General features: G+C 42.1%; 1 protein-coding gene across 9 annotated transcripts in view; it reads right to left on the bottom strand.

Moving 5' to 3' along the window:
- Positions 1 to 25,930, bottom strand: part of PLPPR1 (phospholipid phosphatase related 1) — a 335,427-nt gene that overhangs the window by 162,906 nt on the left and 146,591 nt on the right. Inside the window, exon 1 of one of the 9 annotated variants that reach the window (XM_089301274.1) lies at positions 5,683 to 5,738. The exons of the other annotated variants lie outside the window; for them this stretch is intronic. The gene's annotated coding sequence lies outside the window, so the exon portion shown is untranslated. Of the gene's footprint in view, positions 1 to 5,682; positions 5,739 to 25,930 lie in introns of those variants that run through there. 9 annotated transcript variants of the gene reach the window in all.

Here is a 25,930-nt window from a genome sequence, read left to right as displayed (position 1 = left end):
TGGCTCCTGATCTGCACAGCTCCAGTGGTTACAGCCATCTGGGGAGTGAACCAGCAGATGGAGGACCTCTCTCTCTCTCTCTGCCTTTGCCTCTCTGTGACTCTGTCTTTCAAATAAATAAATATTAAAAAAAAAATACATCACTGATTTCTCATTCTGGGTACTCTGCCCTGGTATGTGACTGATCCAAGCACAAAACATATAAGAAAATATATTAATGCTTCACTTCCAAGAATTAAGGAGCTGGGCAACAGCCGATTTTTATTAAATATTTTATTAGAACATCAGTGTTTTGCTTTGAACTGAAAATATTTTGTATTAGAAGATCAGTTAATTTTGGTTCTGTTTATCAAAAACAATGAAGTATGGATTTTAGGCTTTTTTTCCCCAGGTCAGATGAAAAGAATTTTTCCACCATCTCTTATTCTCCATCCAAAGGACTACTACACATGTTTCAGGTATCTGTTCTTGGTATTTACTAGTTTCCATTTGTTCTGTTTTGGTATCATCTCTACCATCAGTTCTTGTGGACGGTGATGGGGGGACAACACAAAGATTGTCTATTTCAAATGTCAACAGTACTTTTATTAAAGATCATGAATTAATGTCTTTCATTTCTACCTTTTCTAAGGTTTTCCTCATCCTTTTCTGGAATAAATCTTTAAAATAGTTTCATAAAGCATTCTTTGTCATTCCAAATTTCAGAAGATACTTTTGAAAAGCTTGACAAGCCAATTACATAATTCATATGGAAATGCAAATAGCCTAGAATAGCCAAAACAACAAAGTTGCAATATTCATAACAGTGAGATATGGGTATAAAGATAAACAAATGAAACACAATAGAGTCCAATGATAAATGCACATAGCCATGGTCAATGGACTTTTGACAAAGATGCAAAAGCAGTCTAATAAAGAAATGATAGACTTTTCAGCAAATGGTGGGAAAACTTAATACTCATATTTTTATGAAATGCTCAAATAGATTTACTTTTCTAATTGAGTTATTGGCATTCTTTTCAAGGTAAAAAGGTTTTTGTGTATTCTTGATATAGCCATTTATCAGATAAATACTTTGCAATTATTTTCTTCCAGTCATCTATTAGCCGTTTAATTTCCTTACTGATATATTTTATATTATATATTTTACTAGTATAAAGATTTTAATCAGAGCTTTCTTGTTAATCTTTAATTTCAATAACAACTGAATACAAATATTTATCACCCTATTATGCCAAATCTGGACTTTCAACATGAATTTTAAAATGTAAAAAATATAAATGTCAAGACAAAATAAAATTAAATATTAATTATGGAATACCAACTTATAAAATAAACAATTTATAAGAAAATATTATCATTAATAGATTATGAAAGTTAAAACAATCAACACTAAAATATTTTACCTCTATGAAATTTTTTTTTGACAGGCAGAGAGAACAGTGACAAAGAGAGAGACAGAGAGAAAGGTCTTCCTTTTCTGTTGGTTCACCCCCCAATGGCCGCTGCGGCCAGCACACCGCGCTGTTCCGAAGCCAGGAGCCAGGTGCTTCTCCTGGTCTCCCATGCGGGTGCAGGGTCCAAGCACTTGGGCCATCTTCTACTGCACTCCCGGGCCACAGCAGAGAGCTGGACTGGAAGAGGAGCAACCCAGACAGAATCCGGCGCCCCGACCGGGACTAGAACCCCGGGGTGCCGGCGCTGCAGGCGGAGGATTAGCCTATTAAGCCGCAGCACTGGCCCCCCTATGAAATTTTAAGAAAGTCTGACAGCATCAAGGATTGATCAAAATGTAATAATAAAAGCTTTTAACTTTGTTTTAAAATTAACAAAAAAAAAACCTAGTTTAACAGAAATACAGGCAAGGGCTATAAACAATACGCAAATGGTAATATATGGCCATTTTACCCATATATAGTAAATTTTAAAGTAATCACAGATCATTAGAACTAAAATAGTATAAGATTCTTAACCATTTTTTTGACAAAGATATAAACAACCATTTTAAAGAATGATTTAGCAATATTTACTAAGGTAGAAGATGGCTTGTTTTTTGACCACACACACACACACACACACACTCACACACACACCCTTAGAAAACTTTTCATCATAAGACCATCAGTGTCATTTCTATATACTAACAATGAGCTATCCAAAAAAGAAAATCTCAAAAGAATATAATATCCAAAAGAACATAATATTTAAGAATAAATTTAACCAAGGAGGTAAAAGATCTGTAAAAGAGAGCTATAAAATATTGGTGAAAGAAATTGAAGACACAGAACGAGGGAAAGGCACTCTATGTTCATGAATTAGAAGGATAAATATTGTTTAAAATGTCCACACTACCCAGTGTGATCTACAGATCTTATTCGATACATAGCAAAGTTTCAGTGGTGTTTTTCACAAAAATAGAAAACATGCTAAAGTTCCCACGGAACCAGAAAAAAATAAGCAAAGCAATCTTGAACAGAATGAACAAAGCTGAATTACAACATTTTATGAAATCAAAATACATTACAAAGCCACAGTAATTGAAACTCCCTTTGCTGGGACTTTGAATTTTTCATCCGTTTCACCCACGTTTGTAAGCGTTCATTGAAGCATTTGTATAACGGTTGCTTTGTTAAGTCTCCCTAGGTAATTCTAACATCTCTATTATCTTGGCATTGGCATTTGCTGATCTTATTCAGTTTGAGATCTTCCTGATTCTTCATAGGAAGACTTATTTTTGAGTGAAATCTGGGGTTGTTATAGGGCTCATGATTTTATTTAAGTCTTGCTTGACCAGACCTCCCCTGACAGTGAGCCACTGAATGAAGGGGAAAATGTGACCTTGTCACTGCCACAGGAGGCTCAAAAGCCAGGTTCTCTACTTGACCTCCTAAACTAGCTGGTTGGGGGTGGGCCCATTATGGTGGGGCAGAGGTGGAGGCCGGGCGCCAGGAGACCTCCACTGAAACCACAGTAGTAGGGAGGGAGAGAGGTCCCTCTTACAGCTTCACACAGGGTCTCCATGGACAATGTGGGGAAGCGGCCTTGGCCTGACTTTCCACTAGGCTTCCTCCCATAGCATCCTAGTGGAGAGGGGGAGTGGTGCCTCAATTCTGCCTGCTGGAATGCTAGTCCCAGCTCCGCCCAGTGGTCTCTCTCACAACCCCAGCAGGAGTCTGGGCAGCCTCCCGCTGCTTGGCAAGGGTGGGACTCCAGGCTCTCCCCTCAGCTGCCCTGGCAGGGGTAGAGATGAGGCCTCAGTGTTTCCCGAGTGTGTGGCTGCAGGCGAGGGATTCTCATCCAACAGCTTTCCAGCTTGTTGGGCTTTTCCGCACTCACTGTGCACAATAAGCTGCCTTTTTCAGGGGCTGGTTTTGGTCTGCTCCTATTGATGTTCCTAGTTGCCAGTTTCTCCAATACCAGTCTGGGATAAAGGAGTCAGAAAGAAAATCCTGGGAACTCACCACTGTGTTGTTCCTCATGGTCAGAGGCCCTCACTCTGCCTGCCTTTTTCCCTAGCTCCCAGGGTCTGCTTTTGTTTGTTTTATGCATAATGCCCAGGGTTTTGGTTTTTTTTTTTAAGTTGTACTTAGAATATGAGGGAAAAACAGGCCTCTCTCCATCTTCTCAGAAGCAGTCATTACCAGGCTCTTTGAGGGATTACTGCATATGGCAGCCACTGGGATTCTGTGTACCCCAGCCTGCTGTGTTCTCATGAATTTGAGTTTCTGGGCACCAAAGTTTTAAAATACCAGAACAAACCACCTAATTTATTCATTTATTCTTTCTTTCTTTGTGAGCCCCTAATTCGTGCCAATTATCCCACATGGCATGACTAGAAGCAATGAACTAGTCAAATACCCTGTATTCCAGGGACTGACAGATCTCAAGACTCAAAAACAAATACATAAACAAGCATAACACAACATAGCTACTAATGTAAGAGGGAAAATGGTAGCACAAAGGAGTGCCTAACTCTTAGGGTAGAAATCTCTCATCTATTTGGTACAGTGGACAGAAATGAAGAACTTCTTAGAATGAAGAACTTCATCTGAGTTAATTAGCAAAACCATTGTCTTCCAATACACATCCCCCCTTTTTTCTTTATGTTCTTATTCAATATGGAAATAAGCAATACCACATTCTCTTCTTTGCTGTATTGATTATGACAAGTTTTGCATAAAGAACTGCATGCCCATAAACAAGTTCAAGACCCACAATACTCTTTAGGAACATTTGAAAATGTTTTACTTTCTTTTAAAAATCAGAAGAAAACACTGAGTTTTAGGTAGAAAAAAGTTTTAACATGTAATATTAATATATTCAGTATTATACCAATTAAATCATAAAATACAAATTTTAAATGTTCTTCATGGAAGAAGGGAACCATCCATGAAGTCCAACCTGCTTACGGTCTATAAAAGAATAATGCAGCCCAAGTTAGAAAAAGATAAGGAAAGGCTTGTTAGATGAGACAACTCTTTAAGTTGATTAAAACAGGACAGGCACTTTCCTATCACATGAAGGGGAAGAAGCACTTCAGCTTGAACAACAGAAGCAAAGGTCCCAAGGACATGAATTAACCTAACATGTTTGGGAAACCCTAAAACAAAATCCAAGTCAAATGTATGAAACCCAAGGAAGAGCTATAGATGCTTCCAAAACTTGTTTATATGCATGTAGTTCCTTATGCAAAACTTGTCACAATCAGAATACAGCAAAGAGAATATGGTATTGGTTATTTCCATATTGAATAAGAACATAAAAGAAAAAAGAGGGGGATGTGTATTGGCAGACAATGGTTTTGCTAATTAACTCAGATGAAGTTCTTCATTTCTAAGCAGGCAAGTCTATTACGAGTTAGACTTAATTAGGATATGAATCTCAAAGAAGGATTCAATGCTACTTCATGTGTTTTCATCGAATTTTCCACACAATTTCTCCTTGTTTGTGGGAAGCATTACAATTCCTAGGACAAATAAAAAGTAATTACTGATTACAAAATATCTGCGTGATACTGAAAATGGATGGTGATGGACCACGGTGATAGCAGGGTGAGCTATGCAAAGTTGGATCTAACTGACTAGTCAAGGAAGCTGCAAAGAAAAAAAAATGTCATCTAGAAACAGTCTCCATGACTCAACAGGCCTGTATGTCCAGTCTTGATGTACGTTAAACTGCTGGTGGTCAGAGTCACAGCCTACAGTTGTTCAACGGTCAGCAATCTGAGTTTCTGGAAGCAAGAGCTTGCTTCTTGGATACACTGTATTTTGACCTAAATTTGTTAAAAATGCCATGGTAGCAAGATGACGGAATAGGAAGGGAGCACACTGATAGTCCGGGGAGAGACAGTTTAATAAAAGTGGAGATACTGCAGGTTCAAGGAAGAGTAGGGGAAGAAACAGCAGAAGAAAATCTTCCGGAACAAGTGATTCACAGTGGACCTGCGTGGAGAGTGTGGAAGCCCACAGTTCGGGACACCAGTGGCAGACTCAACACACCAGCGCTGGAACACGAGGTGAGCCGAACCTCAATAGCCCGAGACACCGGCAGGCAAGCGGAAAGAGGAGAATAGAGGGAACAACCCCGGGGGGAAAAGTTCACCAGGCTAACTAGAAGAGAGAGAGAGAGAGAGAGAGAAAAAAAGTGACCGATACGGACACGGGTTTTTCTCTCTCCGCTTACCTCTCAAAGGCGAGCAAGACAAAGAGCAGGCGCCATCTTGGACATACGTCATAAGCAGAGCGACCTCAGGTCTGCACCAGCCCTGAGCCTAGCAGAAAAACCTGACTCTGGGTGGGGTGAATTAACAGGAGATTAGGACCTAGTGAATTTGTGGTGCTACTGAACTGAGACTGTGAAAAAAAGAGACGGTGGGGGAGAGAACTCACGGAATTCACGTGAGTACTCTCCAGAGACGCTACAATTCTGTAACTTTGGCAACCCAGTGGGAGACCGAAGGAGAATTTGAGCCCACCCTGAGGGCAGAACAGATTCCCTGTGTGCTCCTTGGGAAAGAGCTTCCTATCTCTGGCTCCTGTGGGTATATCATTTGCCTGCTAACTACCTCCCAACTTCGTTCAGCTGTGCGGAATTACTTCCCTTTTGAATCAAAAAAAGAAAGAGAGAGATCTACCTGGGAGTGTCACCTTTGGCACACCAAACAGAGCTCTCAGGCCACACCCATCTCAAGCCTCTAAGGCTCCATCAAAAACAGACAGTCCACTTAATCTAGAGTCATATTATAACAAGAAAAAGCACCACAGTGAAGAAACCAAATATCTCCAATATGCCAAATAACAAACGCAAAAACCGAGATAATAGAAACAAGGAAGTCACCATGATGCCCCCAAATGAAAAAGACACCCCAATTCAAGATTATGAAGATGATGAGATAGAGGAAATGCAAGAAGCAGATCTCAAAAAATTGATAAGAACATTAAGAAGTTCTCAAAAACAAATTCTTGAACTACAGAAATCCTTAATGGACAAGATAGAAAATCTCTCTCGTGAAAATGAAATATTAAGGAGGAATCAAAATGAAATGAAACAACTAGTAGAACAGAAAACTATGATAGTGACGAGAAATCATAATGAAGTGAAGAATTCAATAGATCAAATGAAAAACACAATAGATAGGCTTACAAACAGAATGGGTGAAGCAGAAGAGAGAATATCGGACTTAGAAGACAGAGAACAGGAAAGGATACAGTCAGACCAAAGAAAAGAAGAGGAAATTTGAAATCTAAAACATATTGTTGGGAATCTTCAGGATACTATTTAAAAACCCAATATTCGGCTTCTAGGAGTTCCTGAAGGCGTGGAGAGGGAGAAAGGATTAGAAGGCCTTTTTAGTGAGATACTAGCAGAAAATTTCCCAGGTTTGGAGAAGGACAGAGACATCCTAGTACAGGAAGCTCATAGAACTCCTAATAAACACGACCAAAAGAGATCCTCACCAAAACATGTTGTAATTAAACTCTCCACAGTGAAACAAAGAAAAGATTCTAAAATGTGCAAGAGAGAAACATCAGATTACTCTCAGAGGATCTCCAATCAGACTCACAGCTGACTTCTCATCAGAAACTCTACAAGCTAGGAGGGAATGGCGAGATATAGCCCAGGTACTAAGAGAGAACAACTGCCAGCCCAGAATATTATATCCTGCAAAGCTATCATTTGTGAATGAAGGTGAAATAAAGACTTTTCATAGCAAACAGAAATTGAAAGAATTTGTCGCCACTCATCCAGCCCTGCAAAAGATGCTTAAAGATGTTTTGCACACAGAAACAGAGAAACACAGTCGGTCATCAATATGAAAGAAGGTAAAGGAAGGAAACCTCACAGCAAAGGATCACAGGGAATTCAAAGCATATATTAGAACTTATCTTTGGCAAATGGCAGGGCAAAGTTACCAGTTATCATTAGTCACATTGAACGTGAATGGCCTGAACTGTCCAGTTAAAAGACACCGATTGGCTGATTGGGTTAAGGAACAAAACCCATCTATTTGCTGCTTACAAGAAACACATCTTTCCAACAAAGATCCATACAGACTGAAAGTGAAAGGCTGGAAAAAGATATACCATGCCAACAGAAATGAAAAAAGAGCGGGCGTAGCCATCTTAATATCAGACAACATAAACTTTACCACAAAAACTGTTAAGAGTGACAAAGAGGGACACTATATAATAATTAAGGGATCAATTCAACAGGAAGATATAACAATTATCAATGTATATGCACCTAACTACAAGGGCACCGGTTTATTTAAAAGATTTGTTAAGGGGCTTAAAGGGAGACTTAGACCCCAATACAATAGTAGTGGGGGACTACAATACTCCACTCTCAGAAATAGACAGATCAACAGGACAGAAGATCAACAAGGAGACAGTAGATTTAAACGACACTATAGCCCAAATGGATCTAACAGATATCTACAGAACTTTCAACCCTACAGCTAAAGATTTTACATTCTTCTCAGCAGTACATGGAACCTTCTCTAGGATTGACCACATACTAGGCCATAAAGCAAGTCTCAGCAAATTCAAAAGAATTAGAATCATACCATGCAGCTTCTCAGACCATAAAGGAATAAAGTTGGAAATTAGCAACTCAGGAATCCCTAGAGCATACGCAAACACATGGAGATTGAACAACATGCTCCTGAATGAACAATGGGTCATAGAAGAAATTAAAAGAGAAATCAAAAACTTTCTGGAAGTAAATGAGGATAACAGCACAACATACCAAAACTTACGGGATGCAGCAAAAGCAGTGTTAAGAGGAAAGTTTATATCAATAGGTGCCTACATCAAGAAATTGGAAAGGCACCAAATAGATGAGCTTTCAATTCACCTCAAGGATCTAGAAAATCTACAGCAAACCAGACCCAAATCTAGTAGAAGAGAAATAATTAACATCAGAGAAGAAATTAACAGGATTGAATCCAAAAAATCATTACAAAAAATCAGCTCAACGAGGAGCTGGCTTTTTGAAAAAATAAACAAAATTGACACCACATTGGCCCAACTAACTAAAAAAAGAAGAGAAAAGACCCAAATCAATAAAATCAGAGATGAAAAAGGAAATGTAACAACAGACACCACAGAAATAAAAAGAATCATCAGAAATTACTACAAGGACCTGTATGCCAGCAAACAGGAAAATCTATCAGAAATGGATAGATTCCTGGACACATGCAATCTACCAAAATTGAACCATGAAGACATAGAAAACCTAAATAGACCCATAACTGAAACAGAAATTGAATCAGTAATAAAGGCCCTCCCAACAAAGAAAAGCCCAGGACCAGATGGATTCACTGCTGAATTCTACCAGACATTTAAAGAACTAATCCCATTTCTTCTCAAACTATTCAGAACAATCGAAAAAGAGGGAATCCTCCCAAATTCTTTCTATGAAGCCAGCATCACCTTAATCCCTAAGCCAGAGAAAGATGCAGCATTGAAAGAGAATTACAGACTAATATCCCTGATGAACATAGATGCAAAAATCCTCAATAAAATTCTGGCCAATAGAATGCAACAACACATCAGAAGGATCATCCACCCAGACCAAGTGGGATTTATCCCTGGTATGCAGGGATGGTTTAATGTGCGCAAGACAATCAATGTGATACACCACATTAACAGACTGCAGAAGAAAAACCATATGATTATCTCAATAGACGCCGAGAAAGCTTTTGATAAAATACAACAGCCTTTCACGATGAAAACTCGAAGCAAACTGGGTTTGGAAGGAACATTCCTCAATACAATCAAAGCAATTTATGAAAAACCCACGGCCAACATCCTATTGAATGGGAAAAGTTGGAAGCATTTCCATTGAGATCTGGTACCAGACAGGGATGCCCACTCTCACCACTGCTATTCAATATAGTTCTGGAAGTTTTAGCCAGAGCTATTAGGCAAGAAAAAGAAATTAAAGGGATACAAATTGGGAAGGAAGAACTCAAACTATCCCTCTTTGCAGATGATATGATTCTTTATTTAAGGGATCCAAAGAACTCTGAGAGATTATTGGAACTCATAGAAGATTTTGGCAAAGTAGCAGGGTATAAAATCAATGCACAAAAATCAACAGCCTTTCTATACACAGGCAATGCCACGGCTGAGGAAGAGATTCTAAGATCAATCCCATTCACAGTAGCTGCAAACACAATCAAATACCTTGGAATAAACTTAACCAAGGACGTTAAAGATCTCTACAATGAAAATTATAAAACCTTAAAGAAAGAAATAGAAGAGGATACCAAAAAATGGAAAAATCTTCCATGCTCATGGATTGGAAGAATCAACATCATCAAAATGTCCATTCTCCCAAAAGCAATTTATACATTCAATGCAATACCAATCAAGATACCGAAGACCTTCTTCTCAGATCTGGAAAAAATGATGCTGAAATTCATATGGAGAACGCAGGAGACCTCAAATAGCTAAAGCAATCTTGTACAACAAAAACAAAGCTGGAGGCATCACAATACCAGATTTCAGGACATACTACAGGGCAGTTGTAATCAAAACAGCATGGTACTGGTACAGAAACAGATGGATAGACCAATGGAACAGAATTGAAACACCAGAAATCAATCCAAACATCTACAGCCAACTCAATTTGATCAAGGATCCAAAACCAATCTCTGGAGTAAGGACAGTCTATTCAATAAATGGTGCTGGGAAATTGGATTTCCACGTGCAGAATCATGAAGCAAGACCCCTACCTTTCACCTTAAACAAAAATTCACTCAACATGGATTAAAGACTTAAATCTACGACCTGACACCATCAAATTATTAGACAGCATTGGAAAAACCCTGCAAGATATAGGTACTGGCAATGACTTCTTGGAAAACACCCCAGAAGCACAGGCAGTCAAAGCCAAAATTAACATTTGGGATCGCATCAAATTGAGAAGTTTCTGTACCACAAAGGAAACAGTCAGGAAAGTGAAGAGGCAACCGACAGAATGGGAAAATATATTTGCAAACTATGCAACTGATAAAGGGTTGATAACCAGAATCTACAAAGAGATCAAGAAACTCCACAAGATCAAAACAAACAACCCACTTGAGAGATGGGCCAAGGACCTCAATAGACATTTTTCAAAAGAAGAAATCCAAATGGCCAACAGACACATGAAAAAAATGTTCAAGATCACTAGCAATCAGGGAAATGCAAATCAAAACCACAATGAGGTTTCACCTCACCCCAGTTAGAATGGCTCACATTCCGAAATCTACCAACAACAGATGCTGGAGAGGATGTGGGGGAAAAGGGACATTAACCCACTGTTGGTGGGAATGCAAATCGGTTAAGCCACTATGGAAGTCAGTCTGGAGATTCCTCAGAAACCTGAAGATAACCCTACCATTCAACCCAGCCATCCCACTCCTTGGAATTTACCCAAAGGAAATTAAATTGGCAAACAAACAAGCTGTCTGCACCTTAATGTTTATTGCAGCTCAATTCACAATAGCTAAGACCTGGAACCAACCCAAATGCCCATCAACAGTAGACTGGATAAAGAAATTATGGGACATGTACTCTATAGAATACTATACAGCAGTCAAAAACAACGAAACCCGGTCATTTGAAACAAGATGGAGGAATTTGGAAAACATCATGCTGAGTGAATTAAGCCAGGCCCAAAGGGACAAATATCATATGTTCTCCCTGATCGGCGACAACTAAGCACCAAAGGGGAAACTTGTTGAAGTGAAATGGACACTATGAGAAACAGTGACTTGTTCAGCTCTTGTCCTGACGGTTGATGTACAATGCAATACTTTATCCATTTTAGTATTTTTTGTTCTAGTACCATTGGTTGAACTCTGTAATTAACACACAATTATTCTTTTTTTTATACTTATCAGCATTCTTTTTTTATTTTTTTTAATTTAATGAGCATAAATTTCCAAAGTACAGCTTAAGGACCACAATAGCCTCCTCCCCCCCGTATCTTTCCTCCCTGTCGCTCCCCCTCTTTGTGGAGGAACGAAACTAAACCCTGCCTAGGTTTCCTATCTGAGTCACGGCACCATTATGAGGCTCCCCCTCTTCACGGAGGAACGACACAGGACCCTGCGCTGTTCTTTTGTCTGCTCGGCCCTTCCCGGGTTTGCTGCTGGTTCTTCCCGGGTCGGCTACCGACCCTTCCACCTCCGTGGAAGGGCGGTTCCCCCTGCCACTTTCCCCACTTCCGCGGGGGAGCGGCACACCACCGGCCGGCTCTCTCGGGGGCTGCTCAGGTGTTCCCCTTAGATGTTCCTGGTGCATGTTGTCTCTCTCCTCCTTTATAGTCCTCTTCCACCAATCCCAACTCTGCTACCCACACGCCGAGTACACTGCTCTCCTGCAATCAGGAGCAGGATCAGCTCCTGCAGGTCATCACTCAAGTTGGTGAGAGGCAGCTGCGTAGAAGTTGTTACTGCCTTCTCAGCGCCATATTGTGGGAGAGCAGATGTATAGAATAAGTCTTAATTCCAGTAACAGTCTAGTCCGAGTTGCTCCCCACTATTCCCCCTGTCTTTTTATTTTTGGCGTTGATACGTGCCTGTCTTTGGTGCCCCGCGGCACACACTCTGCTCTACTTGCTAGAGTTGCCCACAGGTGCTTACAAGCCCTACCAACCAGGCAAACCGAATCCGGGTCCTCTCTTCGCCATTTTGTGAGGAGGTTTTTAGGCACTGATGCGTGCCTGTGTTTGGTGCCCTGCAGCGCATGCTCTGCTCTGCTAGAACTGCCTGCAGGTGCTTACAAGCCCTAGCAATCGGGCAAACCGAATCCGAGCCTTCTCATTGCCGTATTGTGGGGAGACTTATTGGTGTTGATAACGTGCCTGTCTTCGGTGACCTGCAGCGGGTAAGCTGCTAGCCGCCAGCAGGTGCTTATCGTCTTACTAATCAGGCAGACTTAATCCAAGCTCTCTCATTGCCGTGTTGTGGGGAGGCCTTATTTTTCTCTATTTCTCTACCTCCGGGCATTCCTATTTCTCCTATTTTACTTCTATCTGCCAGCATTCCTATTTCTCTCATTTTACTTCTAAACTTCTGTTTCTCTTATCCCCACGGCTTCCCGGCGCCCGCCCAGAGGCAGCTTCTCAGCACCTTGCCCCGCGGCGGCTTCCCGGCTCTGCGCCGCTTCCAGGCGCCCGCCCTGCGGTGGCTTCCGGGCTCTGCGCTTCTCTTATCTGTGCGGCTTCCAGGCTTCGCGTGCACTCCGCGGTCTCTGTGCCCTTCGCGCCCGCACCACGGCCTTCACGCCAGCCCCGCGCTTTCTCTCTCTACTCGCGCCTCGTGCGCTCTCCCCATTCGTGCCCCGCGCGCTCTCTCTGTGCGTGGCGGCTTCCGCAAGTCACACAGCCTAGCTCACATTTCCGCCACCGGTATTCAGTCTAAGTTCCCCGGGCTAACCTGGTGAATTCAACCTAGCTCACATCTCCGCTTCGGTTTGGCTTCCCGTCTTTTGCTCCCCGGGCTAATCTGACAGATTCCAACCTGGCTTACGTTTCCGCCTCTGGTTTTAGATTTTCGCCTTTTGTTCCCTGGGCTGACTTGACGAATCCCAACATAGCTTACGTCTCTGCCTCAGCCTGCCCCCGCGGCTTCATCCTCCTAACATTTTTCTCTACCCGGTATGTTTCCTAACTTTTCTTCCAACCATATTCCCCTCTCATTTCTCCTGCCTTCTCCCCACAGTCCGTATCCGAGTCTGTTTCTTCTAGCTTTCACTTTCGCTTTCGACCTTAGAGATTTCTCCCAGCTTCCCCGCCATAGTCTGTATCGGAGTCTAAGTTTCCTCCAGCTTTCACTTTCGCTTTCAATCCTAACTTCTTCCGGCACTTTTTCCATCCGGCTTTTCCCTAGGCTCTTTGCTAGTCTCTCTCTCCGGTATTTTCCCACTTCTTCCTGTTTCTTCCCTCCTAGATTTCCTATCCGAGTCACGGCACCATTATGTCGCTCCCCCTCTTCACGGAGGAACGACACAGGACCCTGCGCTGTTCTTTTGTCTGCTCAGCCCTCCCCGGGTTTGCTGCTGGTTCTTCCCAGGTTGGCTACCGTCCCTTCCACCTCCGTGGAAGGGCAGTTCCCCCTGCCACTTTCCCCACTTCCGCGGGGGAGCGGCACACCACCGGCCGGCTCTCTTGGGGGCTGCTCAGGTGTTCCCCTTAGATGTTGCTGGTACATGTTGTCTCTCTCCTCCTTTATAGTCCTCCTCCACCAATCCCAACTCTGCTACCCACACGCCGAGTATGCTGCTCTTCTCCAATCAGGAGCAGGTCCTGCTGTTTATTGGTTGAACTGGAGGCAGCTGTGTAGAAGCTGTTTCCTCCTCTCCCAGCGCCATATTGTGGGAGAGCAGATGCATAGAATAAGTCTTAATTCGAGTAACAGTCTAGTCCGAGTTGCTCCCCACACCTCCCACCCACAATGCTCCCCTCTCCCACTCCCTCTCCGCTTCCCCTTCACATCATGATTAATTTTCAATTATCTTTATATACAGAGGATCAATTTAGCGTATGTTAAGTAAAGATTTCCACATTTTGCTCCCACACAGAAACACAAAGTGTAAAATACTATTTGAGTACTGGTTATAGCATTAATTAAACACCTAAGAGTAATTGTGTATTAATTACAGAGTTCAACCAATAGTTTTAAGTAGAATATAAAATGCATCTTTTGTATTGTTGTGGCTTCCCTCCCGACCTCCCTCCCTCCCATGGCCCTCCCCTCACCCACTCCCTCTCCCATCCCGCCCTTCATCACATTTCATTTTCAATTACCTTCATATATTGAAGATCAACTTAGTATAAACTAAGCAGGGATTTCAACAGGTTGCACTCACAAAACCGAACCAGGTATAGGGTATTGTTCAACTAGTAGTGTTGTTTTTGAGTTTCATAGTTAAACGTATTAAGGACAGAGATCCTGCATGGGGAGCATGAACCCAGTGACTCCCGTTGTTAACAACTGGCACTCTTATTTATGATGTCAGCAATAACCCGAGACTCTTGCTATGAGCTGTATAGGCTATGGAAGCCCCTTGAGTTCAGCAACTCTGAATTTGTTTAGTCAAGGCCATATCACAGTGGAGGTTCCTTCCTCCCTTCAGAGAAAGGCGCCTCACTCCTTGATGGCCTGATCCTTCTGCTGGGGTGTTGTTCACCAGGATCCTTCATTTAGATTTTTTTTGCCACTGTGTCATGGCTTTCCATGCCTGCGAGACTCTCATGGACCTTTTATTCAGATCCAAATGTCCCAAGGGTTGATTCTGAGGCAGGAGTGCTGCTTTGGGCATTTGCCATTCTATGAGTCTGCTGTGTGTTCTGCTTCCCCCGCAGGATCATTCTCTCCCTTTTGATTCTATCTTTCATTATTTGCTTACACTGGTCTTATTTGTGTAATCTCTTTGACACTTACCCTTTTTATTATTTTTTTTTTGACAGGCAGAGTGGACAGTGAGAGAGAGAGACAGAGAGAAAGATCTTCCTTTGCCGTTGGTTCACCCTCCAATGGCCGCCGCGGCCAGCGCGCTGCGGCCGGCGCACCACGCTGATCCGATGGCAGGAGCCAGGAGCCAGGTGCTTTTCCTGGTCTCCCATGGGGTGCAGGGCCCAAGCACCTGGGCCATCCTCCACTGCACTCCCTGGCCACAGCGGAGGGCTGGCCTGGAAGAGGGGCAACCGGGACAGAATCCGGTGCCCCGACCGGGACTAGAACCTGGAGTGCCGGCGCCGCTAGGCGGAGGATTAGCCTAGTGAGCTGCGGCGCCGGCCCTTACCCTATCTTTTTGATCAGTTGTGTATTTATATTTGTCACTTTACCAAGTGAACACACAATTATTCTTAGGTGTTTAAATTTTAACTGAAAAGTGATCCCTGTTAGGAATTTGGAAAACATTATGCTGAGTGAAATAAGCCAATCCCAAAGGGACAAATACCACATGTTCTCCCTGATAGGCGACAACTAACTGAGCACCAAAAAGGAAACCTGTTAAAGTGAAATGAACACTATGAGAAACGGTGACTTGATCAGCCCTCACCCTGACTGTTGATGAGCAGCTTGATATGTTATCCCTCTTAGTATTTTTTTTTGTTTGTTCTACTTCATACTTTTGGTTAAATACTGTAATCAATACACAATTCTTCTTAAGTGCTGAAACTTAACTGAAAAGTGATCACTGTTAAATATAAGAGTGGGAATAAGAGAGGGAAGAGATGTGCAATTCAGGACATGCTCAAGCTGACTTACCTCAAACGGTAGAGTTAGAAACATACCAGGGGATTCCAATTCAATCCATCAAGGTGACATGTACCAATGCCATCTCACTAGTCCGTGTGATCAATTTCTGTTCACAGTTGATCATAATGATAGGACTAAGAACCAAAGGGATCACATAAACAAGAATAGTGTCTGCAAATACTAGCTGATAGAATCAAAAAGGGAGAGAATGATCCAACATGGGAAGTGAGATACACAGCAGACCCATAGAATGGCAGATGTCCTAAACAGCACTCTGGCCTCAGAATCAGCCCTTAAGGCATGCGGATCCGGCTGAAAAGCCCATGAGATTATTTCATCCATGGAAAGCCAAGACACTCTGGGGAAAAAAAACCTAAATGAAAGATCTCCGCGAGTGAGATCCCAGTGGAAAGAAAGAACGGGTCATCAAAGAAGGAGGTACCTTTCTCTGAAGGGAGGAGAGAACTTCCACTTTGACTATGACCTTGTCTAAACAAGATAAGAGTCGGAGAACTCAAGGGGCTTCCATAGCCTTGGAAACTCATGACTGGTGCATAGGGAGATTACTGATGCCATAAACAGGAGTGTCAATTTGTAAAGTCAACAACAGGAGTCACTGTGCACTTACTCCTCATGTAGGATCTCTGTCCTTAGTGTGCTGTGCATTGTGATTTAATGCTATAACTAGTACTCAAACAGTATTTTTCACTTTATGTTTCTGTGTGGGAGCAAACTGTTGAAATCTTCACTTCATGTATGCTAAACTGATCTTCTGTATATAAAGAGAATCAAAAATGAATCTTGATGTGAATGGAAGGGGAGAGGGAGTGGGAAAGTGGAGGGTTGCGGGTGGTAGGGACATTATGGGGGAAAAGCCATTGTAATCCATAAGCCGTACTTTGGAAATTTATATTCATTAAATAAAAGTTAAAAAAAAAATGCCATGGTATTTCCTTTCAGAGTTAGGATGACATGGATTGTAGGAGTTCACTACAACAAAAATCTAACAAACAAACGAGGCAACAATAGCAAAAGCAGCAGGCAAGCCCAAGAATTTTGTACACTGAGTTGTCATTGACATAGGACAGTATTTCTCAACCTTGTCGCTTGCTGACCTTGAAGGCCAGAGTATTATGTGTTGTGAGGAGCTGTCCAGAGTCCTGTTGGAGTTTATAACAGTGCCAACTGTGGCAGTCCTCCCCCCACTCTAAATGACAACTCAGAACGTCTCCAGACAATGCCAGAGGTCCCCTTCAAGTAGAGGAGGGAGAGAATCACTCATTCAGGTTTGAACACAGAGCCCCCAGGAGGGGAGAATTTTTGAGCTGGTGAAGAAACTGTTTCGCCTGGGATAAAAAGTACAGTTTTGGCATAAGAGACAAACCTGTTTTTGTCTAGTACCTAACAGTGGGAAATATGGGAGTTGTCAAAGTGCCTTACTGGTTTTTGGGAAAACAAAGGGCTCCCCAATTCCAGTGACCACAGTTGGGGTGATATTAAAGCTACCATAACTGGTAGCATCTACTAGTTTAAACTCTAAAAGAAGTCAGGGATGTCTTATCCATTTGGTATTAGTAGGTGCAATTCCCAGGGTCTATGAACTATATAAAAATCCACAAAAATATGTAAGATATTTTTAAGCACCAAAATTATGCAAAGCCAAATGAATAACCATGTAAGATGTCTGCAAAGATATAACTCTAGCAACATCATTAACTACTCAACTTAGGGTACATAAAAATTTAATTAATTTGAAAATGATTTGTGATATTTTAATTTTAAAAACTTCTTTGCAGAGATAAGTAACTGTAAAATTAATAACAGAAAAATTTTAAATAAAAGTATAATGATCATTTCATATCATTTTGCCACAAAATAAAGATTTACTATTGAATACAGATTACCTTTTCTGAGAAGGAGGGAGGGAGGGAGGGGGAGAGAGGGGGAGAGAGAGGGAGAGAGAGAGGGGGAGAGAGAGGGGAGAGAGAGGGGGAGAAGGAGGGGGAGAGAGAGGGGTTCATTGGTTCACTCCCCAAATGCCCACAACACATCAGACTGGGCGAGGAGCTCAATCCCAGTCCCCCATGTTGGGCGCAGGGACCCAGTGACTTGTGCCACCACCACTGCCACTCAGGATCTGCATTAGCAGGAAGCTTGAGTCAGGAGTTAAGCCAGGACTCAAACCCACACATTTCAATATGTGACATGGGCATCTTAACTAGAGATTTAACCAATAAGCCAAATACCCACACCAATTATTCTCTATATGTTTGTTATCAGAGGGAGTGGGTCCTCAAAGAGTGAGTGTTGAACATAAGTTTAACAACTTTAAAATAGTCATGGAGGCCGGCACCGCGGCTCAATAGGCTAATCCTCTGCCTGCGGCGCCGGCACACCGGATTCTAGTCCCGGTCCGGGCGCCAGATTCTGTTCCCATTACCCCTCTTCCAGGCCAGCTCTCTGCTATGGCCCAGGAGTGCAGTGGAGGATAGCCCAAGTCCTTGGGCTCTGCACCCGCATGGGAGACCAGGAGAAGCACCTGGCTCCTGGCTTCAGATCAGCCTGTCAAACGAAAAAAAAAAAGTCATGGAAGGATTTTGCAACCACTCAAGATAAAGTTAACAGGACTGGATTTCATGCCTGAAACATCTAAAAAAATAAGACAAATATAAATGAAACATTGGTATTCAAGATGTTGGACAGGAGGTAACCAAAGGCAGTAATGCCTGAAAGATGGGAACAAATAGGTGAACCACATGTTTGCCCTAGTTTATAGCATGCAGAGGGTCTAGGCGGCAATATAAGAAGAGAAATGCAGATGAGTGGGCATGTGTCTGAGCAGGGTAGAAAGATCTAAGGGTGGAGGGCCAAAGCAACTGGAGTTCCAAAGACAGGGATCCTGAGATGAGAAGGCTGCACAGAGAACATGCTGGGAGGTTTGCAGAGGGTCTTCAAGGCTTCATCAGAGCGTGGATGAGTACAGGCATGGGGAAGGCACCCAAAAGAATTACAGCAAAGACTCTCTGGGCTCCCACAGGGCCAAGCACACCTTTGGTTTCCTCCAACCAAAGAAAAAGCTCTCCTGTCTCAGCAGATAGTGGGTAGAGCACTTCAGTTGTGATTAAACAGTAACTCCAGTATGGAAACATTTCTCATTCAGAAGCCACAGGTAGCAATGAGAAATACTCCCTGTAGCATGGATATTTTTTTCTTTAGCTTGTCTGTTACAGAATACTAAATACTGATTGAAATTCCTCTTATTTTTTGGAATACTTTTTTCTCCGAAGATTTATTTATCTTAAGGGTAGAGTTATGGGGGAAAGGGGGAGAGGAAGAGAGGGAGAGAGGGAGGAAGGGAGGGAGGGAGGGAGAGGGAAGAAGAAGGAGGGAAGGAGAGGGAGAGGTAAGGAGAGGGAGAGGGAAGAAGAGGGAGAGGGAAGGAGAGAGAGGGAGGGGAAGGAGAGGGAGGGGGAGGGAAAGGGAGGGAGGGGGAGGGAAAGGGAGGGAGGGGGAAGGAGAGGGAAGGAGAGGGAAGGAGAGGGAGTAAGAGGGAGGGAGGGAGAGGGAGGGAGACAGAGACACCTTTCATTCACTGGTTCACTCCCCAGTGGCCAGACAGGGCTCAGGTTGAAGCCAGAAGCCCAGAGTGATTCAGGTCACCCATGTGGGTAGTAAGCAAGCACCCAAGCACTTGGGCCATATTCTGCTGTTTTCTCAGGCATATTAGCAGGGAGCTGGATGGGAACTGGAGCAACAAGGACTCAAAAAGGTGCTCATGTGGAATGCTGGCTTCACAGGCTGCAGCTTAATCTACTGTATTACAATGGTGGCCACAGAAAACCTCTTAACAAGTATAGCCAATCTTTGGGCTGCTGAGCATGTGGTACAGCACGTATATGTGACTTCCTGATCCGTGGCCAAGGTCATGCAAAGGTATCTCCGATGCAAGTTTTATCTATAGTGAGTTGAAACTTTCTAGAAGTTACTCAAAATGGAGTTTAAGATTAAAATTATTTTCTATATGATGCCAGGTCTTAATTGGAAGTGAAGGGGTTGGAGTGGAAAAATTCAGGAAAAAAAAAAAGAGTTGAGAGAGTTACATTCCATTTTCTTCCCCAGTATTCAGGGTGAGCCATATGCAGCTCAACCATATCACTTCGCTAAATCTGCTTTACTTTCCTTGGTGGCACTGAGCATGCCTCCCTATTCTGAATCATTTCTATGATCAGTAAGTGATCTCCAACCAAGATCACAGTTTGCATTTAATTTCCCAAATCTGGAAAAACCAAACTACTTTTTTTTAAATAACAAAGATATCAAGGGAAAGGAACAAATCGAACGAAATGGTGGGTGAATGCAAAATAGATCTCATCAATAGGTGGTGTGGTGTGCGCTACTTAGGCTTTCAAGAAAAACACTTGATTCTGCTCAGTTGTAGAGATGCTTTACCGAGCTTTTCAAGGTTGGTAATGTGAAGACCCACACACAACAGAAGGGTGGCACTGGCACTCCCTTCTCTCTCCAGCTCTCTTCCAGTTTCTCACAAGTACACCCATGGTCTAATCCTTGAACTAAACCCAACAGAAGAAGCTAGATACAAAGAACCTACAGCTCAAAGCCAAATTCTTTGCAATACCAAATTCAGGAGTCTCTTAAGGCTATCTGAGCCCCTTTTACTGTTATGAGTGGCTTTTCAGACATAGAAATACTTCCAGGTTCCCTGGGGCTCCCATAGTACACTGGCCTCTTCCATAACACCAGTCTTCAGCTTTATCCCTGTGGCTTGAACCCGATGATTCACTTCACAGTAACTCAATCTCTTTACAAAAGGTGATTACCTGCCTGGACCTCCAATGAATGAGTAGGGCTCTGTCCTGTTTACCTATATGAATCCCTAAGGCTGGTTCACATTTCACTGCTCTGTATAAAAGGACAGAATGCAAGACAGCTGTTGCTCTTCTCCACCAAAATATTACTTCTTACCACTGAGTGGGCCTCCCAAGGCAAAAGGCCACCTGGTCAATTTCTGAGCTTGCCTAACTATTTGACTTGGTCAAACCTCTACAGACACAATTTGTCATACTTTCTACCCTATACCTACCCCCCTGCCTTTCTGCAATGCAACAAGTTCTTCCTCAACTCTGGGCCCCCTAATAAGATGTTTCCACTGCCTTAGAACATTCTTCCTTCCTGCATATTTGCCTAAGAAATAACTGCCGGTCTTTCAGTTCTGCAATTAAGTGCTATTTACAATGGGAAAGTTTTGCTGCCTTCCCAGACTAGTTTGGGTCTATTATACATTTCCATCTTACTCCTTCACAGTATTTAATGCATGATTGTTTCTTACCTGTTTCTTTTCCAGACTCTAAATATTGCTCTATGAGGCCAGGATCATGTTTGTCTTGCTCAGCCTATAACTTTAGCACATTATATACAGCACCTGGCACACAGTAGGTACACAATAAATGTTCAGATGAATAATGTGCTTCAGGTGCTCAACTCTATCAACTGATTCCACCATTGCCCTGGTTCAGTTCCTTACTTCCTAGCTCATTATTCCGTCTTGAGTGTTCTGTTTTGCATGACCTCAACAACACGGCCCTAATCCCTTTCATGGGCCAATCATTTCTGCTTGATCCAACTAGTCATGTCTCAATATTTATTGAATCCAAAAGATAGTAAAAAATAGTATTTGGAAGTCCTAGAAATGAAAATCTAAGTTCAAACATGTTTCAAGATGTAAAATTGAAGGGGCTGGCACTGTGGCGTTGTAGGCTAAGCTCCACCTATGGCACCAGCATCCCATGTGAGCGCTGGTTCATGTCCCAGCTGCACCTCTTCCAATCCAGCTCTCTGCTTGTGGCTTGGGAAAGGAGTAGATGATAGCTCAAATGTCTGGGCACCTGCACCTGCACGAGTGATCTGGAAGAAGTTCCTGGCTCCTGGCTCTTGACTGGCTCAGCTCTGGCCATTGGGGCCATTTGGGGAATAAGCCAGTGGGTAGAAGACCTTTCTCTCCATCTCTCTCTGTCTATAACTTTACCTCTCAAATAATAATTTTTTTAAAAAATAGGTAAAATTGAAAGATGAGATTATTTTTAAATTCCACCTCTGCATCTTTCTGATTACCGTTTTGAAATGTGAAAACTTTGATTTAATGTAACCAAAGTTAAAATTAATAAAAAGTTCAATTCCAAACAAAAGTATGCCATCTCCATTTGAGACTAGTCTTTTTCAAAACAATAATAAGTATAAGAATGTTGCCAACTAAAGAGCATAGTGGATTTCCTGAAGCAGTTGGGGAAAAGGCAGATATCATGGCAACATCAAAACAGCTGATGACAATCAGTTCCTTGGACCATCGCATGGTCCACCACCAGGACAACTCCTCAAACAGGAAAACACGGTCCCCAGACAAGCAGGGCACTGCCCTAATTTCTTTTTAAAATTGTTGATATGACTTACTCTAATTTTCCACAAGGTGGAAAACTTGCTTCAAAATGTAGGACACAGAGGTGTTCACTTAGCTACAAACTAATGAGTTATGATTTCCTTCAATAAAATCAAAAGCCAGGAGAAAATGAGGTTTTGTTGCTAGTTCAACTGAAACCTTGAAAGCACTGGTGTAAAAAGCAGAACATAGAGAGGGACACGGGGACACATACACACCAGAAAGTCTGAAATGTTGGGGAAGCTCCCAGGGAAAATTGTGCTCAGTATCCAGTCTGGAGAAAAAATAGAGAATATGTTATAATTGCTCTAGATTGATAAGTAATGAATGTGATTCTATAATAATCTGTATACTCTTGCATCTCACTCTGGATAAAATATTTCAAATATAAACAAATAATTGCTGTTTTTAACTATAAAATTTATAATTAAACTCCTATGCAGTCATCATGATCCATGTCATAGGACTATATATTTTTTTTAACTTTTATTTAATGAATATAAATTTCCAAAGTACGGCTTATGGATTACAATGGCTTCCCCCTGACAATGTCCCTCCCACCCGCAACCCTCCCCTTTCCCACTCCCTCTCCCCTTCCATTCACATCAAGATTCATTTTCGATTCTCTTTATATACAGAAGATCAGTTTAAAGGCAAGGCATTGTTATATTGTAATCTCTCACACTGTTTCCAATGAAAAATATCTATTGGTAAAGTTTAAGGTAAACTTGTACTATGTTAGAAGCCTATTTTTAAAAAGGCCATATTGCTAGTATCATAATAGCTTTTATTAAACTACTTTTAAAGACAAACATTGGGAAGAAGTTTCCATTTTATCGATTCATCCATCAATCCAGTAAGACTGTTAAATACCTACTCGGTGCAATACATTATGTCAGGCTTTGGGTGATGCAAACACACACTAAAGCAGGTAGCTTAAAACACTGCAAGAGAGCAAATGCAGACAGAAATAATAAATATTTGGTAAATATAATAACATAATATAAAAATAATATCTAGTAAAATAATATGGATGATGACAATCCACAGGAAGGAAAAGTGATTTTTATGAATGATGATTAAGCTGAGCCTGTATAGATAGGCAAATTGTGAAGAAGCCTAGGAGAAGGGAAAAGGATTTCAAGGCAAGAGGAACAGAATAAGCAAAATCTGGAGAACAGCATCCCATGCTATATCTATGGTTTGGAATTATGTTCAGGCAGGTTTGGTCAGCACATAAGAAACACTAAGGGAACTAGCACTGTGTGAAGCCAGAAGGGAGATGGGTGCTGCACTGTTGTCTTCATTAACTTCGACTTAGAGAATGCAGCAAGACGAGTGGTGTTGGGTGACCACAGGAGTTAGGGATACTTATTCGGGGCGACTATCATCTAGATGAGGAGTAATCAGAACCCTGCAAGATGTCCAACTGCCAACTGATTCCACAATTGCCCTGGGTTAGTTCCTTACTGGGTCAGTTCAAATATTTGTATTTTTGAGATAGAAGGGAGGAGAGGTAGATAGGAGCCCCTGCTTGAAGCTGGGCCTCTCTAAAGTAGTTTAGAAGGGGACCAAAGGCCCTTGCAGAACCCCCATCTTCTGTTCCTCCCACTGCCCCCTGAATTCTGTTCTGCTCATCATCTCCAGGCCCACAGTGGTTGCTACTGATCCAAAAGATGGGGTTATCAATTAAGCAGCATGAAAAAAAGTGTAAGGTCAAGGCCAGAGTGAGAACTTGCTGGAGAAGAGAGGAAGTGGCACATAGATTAGAGTGTGAACGGAACCGTAGAGCAAATCCTTCTGGAGACAGTGATTCCAGGATACGAGACAGCCCTTTATGGGCTGGCCTGGCCTGCAGGAAGTACAGCACAAGCTGCTCTGAGCAGCGGGAGGATGTGATGCTCTTGTTCTGTCCAGCAAGGCTGCCTTTTCCAATTTAAAGCTATGCTGCCCAGGAGCCAAGCAGTTTGTTTTTCAGGAGGGGAGACAGGAAGATAAACTGTATGTGCATGAGTGAGAGTGAGAGAGAGTGAGAGTGAGAGAGAGAGAGAAATCCATGAGTTACGATATCCAGTCTCTGCCTTATCTGCTCTGGAACAGAGTGGTTTTGTTTTCGTCAGAAGACTGGAGACCTCCAGAATCACTACCAGGAAGCCCCTGGACCCTCTTGACAGTCTACTCAATTAGCACTGTTGAACCCTCTGGGATTCTCACAAGAGACAGGAAAAAGGAGAGGAATCCCCCTTCTCCATGGGTGATTTCAGTGGAGTCACATCAGGTCAGCCAGTTTGACAGCATGGCTACACCATCGGGGGAGTGGAGCACGCATGAGTACTCTGATGGATCTGCCTTAGAATTCTGAATGAACATAACAATATAATTTGGTTCATTGGTCTCTTGAACATTTGAGAATTTAACATCCCAAGCCAGGCTTCAGACAAGGTTATCACTGTACAGTTTAAGGTTTCACATTTAACACTGTATTAAATCTCAATTTGCATATGGTATGGAGAAACACCACCCATTCTTGCAATATTGCAATGCTCCCCTCATCTAACATTCCTGATCTTCCTCACCATATAGCCTCTTTCTCTTTCATCTATGCCAAGTACTTGATTTATAATTTATTTATCACACTCATCTATTGTCTTTGTACAACTGCCAGAATGTAACTTTCACTATCTAGGTCACCAGCTGTACCCTAAGTATCTCTTGGAAAAATGGCATTGAATAACCACAAGTAAGACCAAAAAACGAATGTCTCTCCAAGACCTGTAATGCAGTATTTAACAGAGTTCAAGGAGTAAATGAAGTCTCCCTTTAAGAATTGCTCTTTAGATGCAGAGGAGTTGATGGGGGTAGGAGAACGATGCATTCTTGTCAAAAAGAATCCCATAGGTGAAGTTCCTGGGATGAGAGAAGATATGGCCAGTCCTATGGCTGAGACTTCGAGCACAGGTACTGTTCATGCAATGAGGCTGGAGAAGAGACAGGGCACAACTGCTACAGGGCCAAGCAGGTGTCATGGTAAAAAGTCTGGACCGGATTCAAAGAACAATATAAATTATTAAAAGTTGTTCAGGAGAAAAAATGACATGATCTGATTTGCTGTTACTCAAAATTGCTCATATAGTACACACTGATTTGAGAGAGCAGGGCAGCAATAAACAAAGGGAGAGGGCCAGTTGAAGTCTTCTGTGATCTGTTAGACAAGAGGAGATGGAGGCTTGAATTACAGATAAAATAACAAGCAGACAAGACCATGAATTGAAAAGTAATCAGAACAGAAAAATAGCTAAGTTAATAATTGATTAAAGTGGGGATGTCAAAATTCTTTTCCTTATTTAAATCCTCCAAACTAAAACATAACACCTTTTTGGTTTTGTCTACAACACTGAAGAACCAGTGACAAACAGCCTTCCACTTGGGGTCCTATCAGCCTCTTCTTCAACCTTCCACAGGAATCCCAGCTGTTTTCCCTCATTTTTCATCTGGCCCAGAATCAGACACAGCATAGAACAAACTATGCTTGTGCACCTAATAATATCTTTTTTTTAAACTACCAGGTTTACAGAAAAATACCTTATTCTAAATCTATTCCCCAAATAAGCTAGAGTTCCTAAATGTACATAAATGTCCTTCCTCATTTTCTCCTCATCTTTCCAACTCCTATACATCCTTAATGGTACATTCAATCTCTGCCTCTATCACAAAACCTC

Source organism: Oryctolagus cuniculus, chromosome 1 (genome assembly GCF_051225735.1).
Source record: "Oryctolagus cuniculus isolate XC-2025 breed Fujian yellow rabbit chromosome 1, ASM5122573v1, whole genome shotgun sequence".
Classification (NCBI taxonomy): domain Eukaryota; kingdom Metazoa; phylum Chordata; class Mammalia; order Lagomorpha; family Leporidae; genus Oryctolagus; species Oryctolagus cuniculus.
The sequence above is the reverse complement of the archived record's forward strand: the minus strand, read 5'-3'. Positions and strand labels throughout refer to the sequence as shown.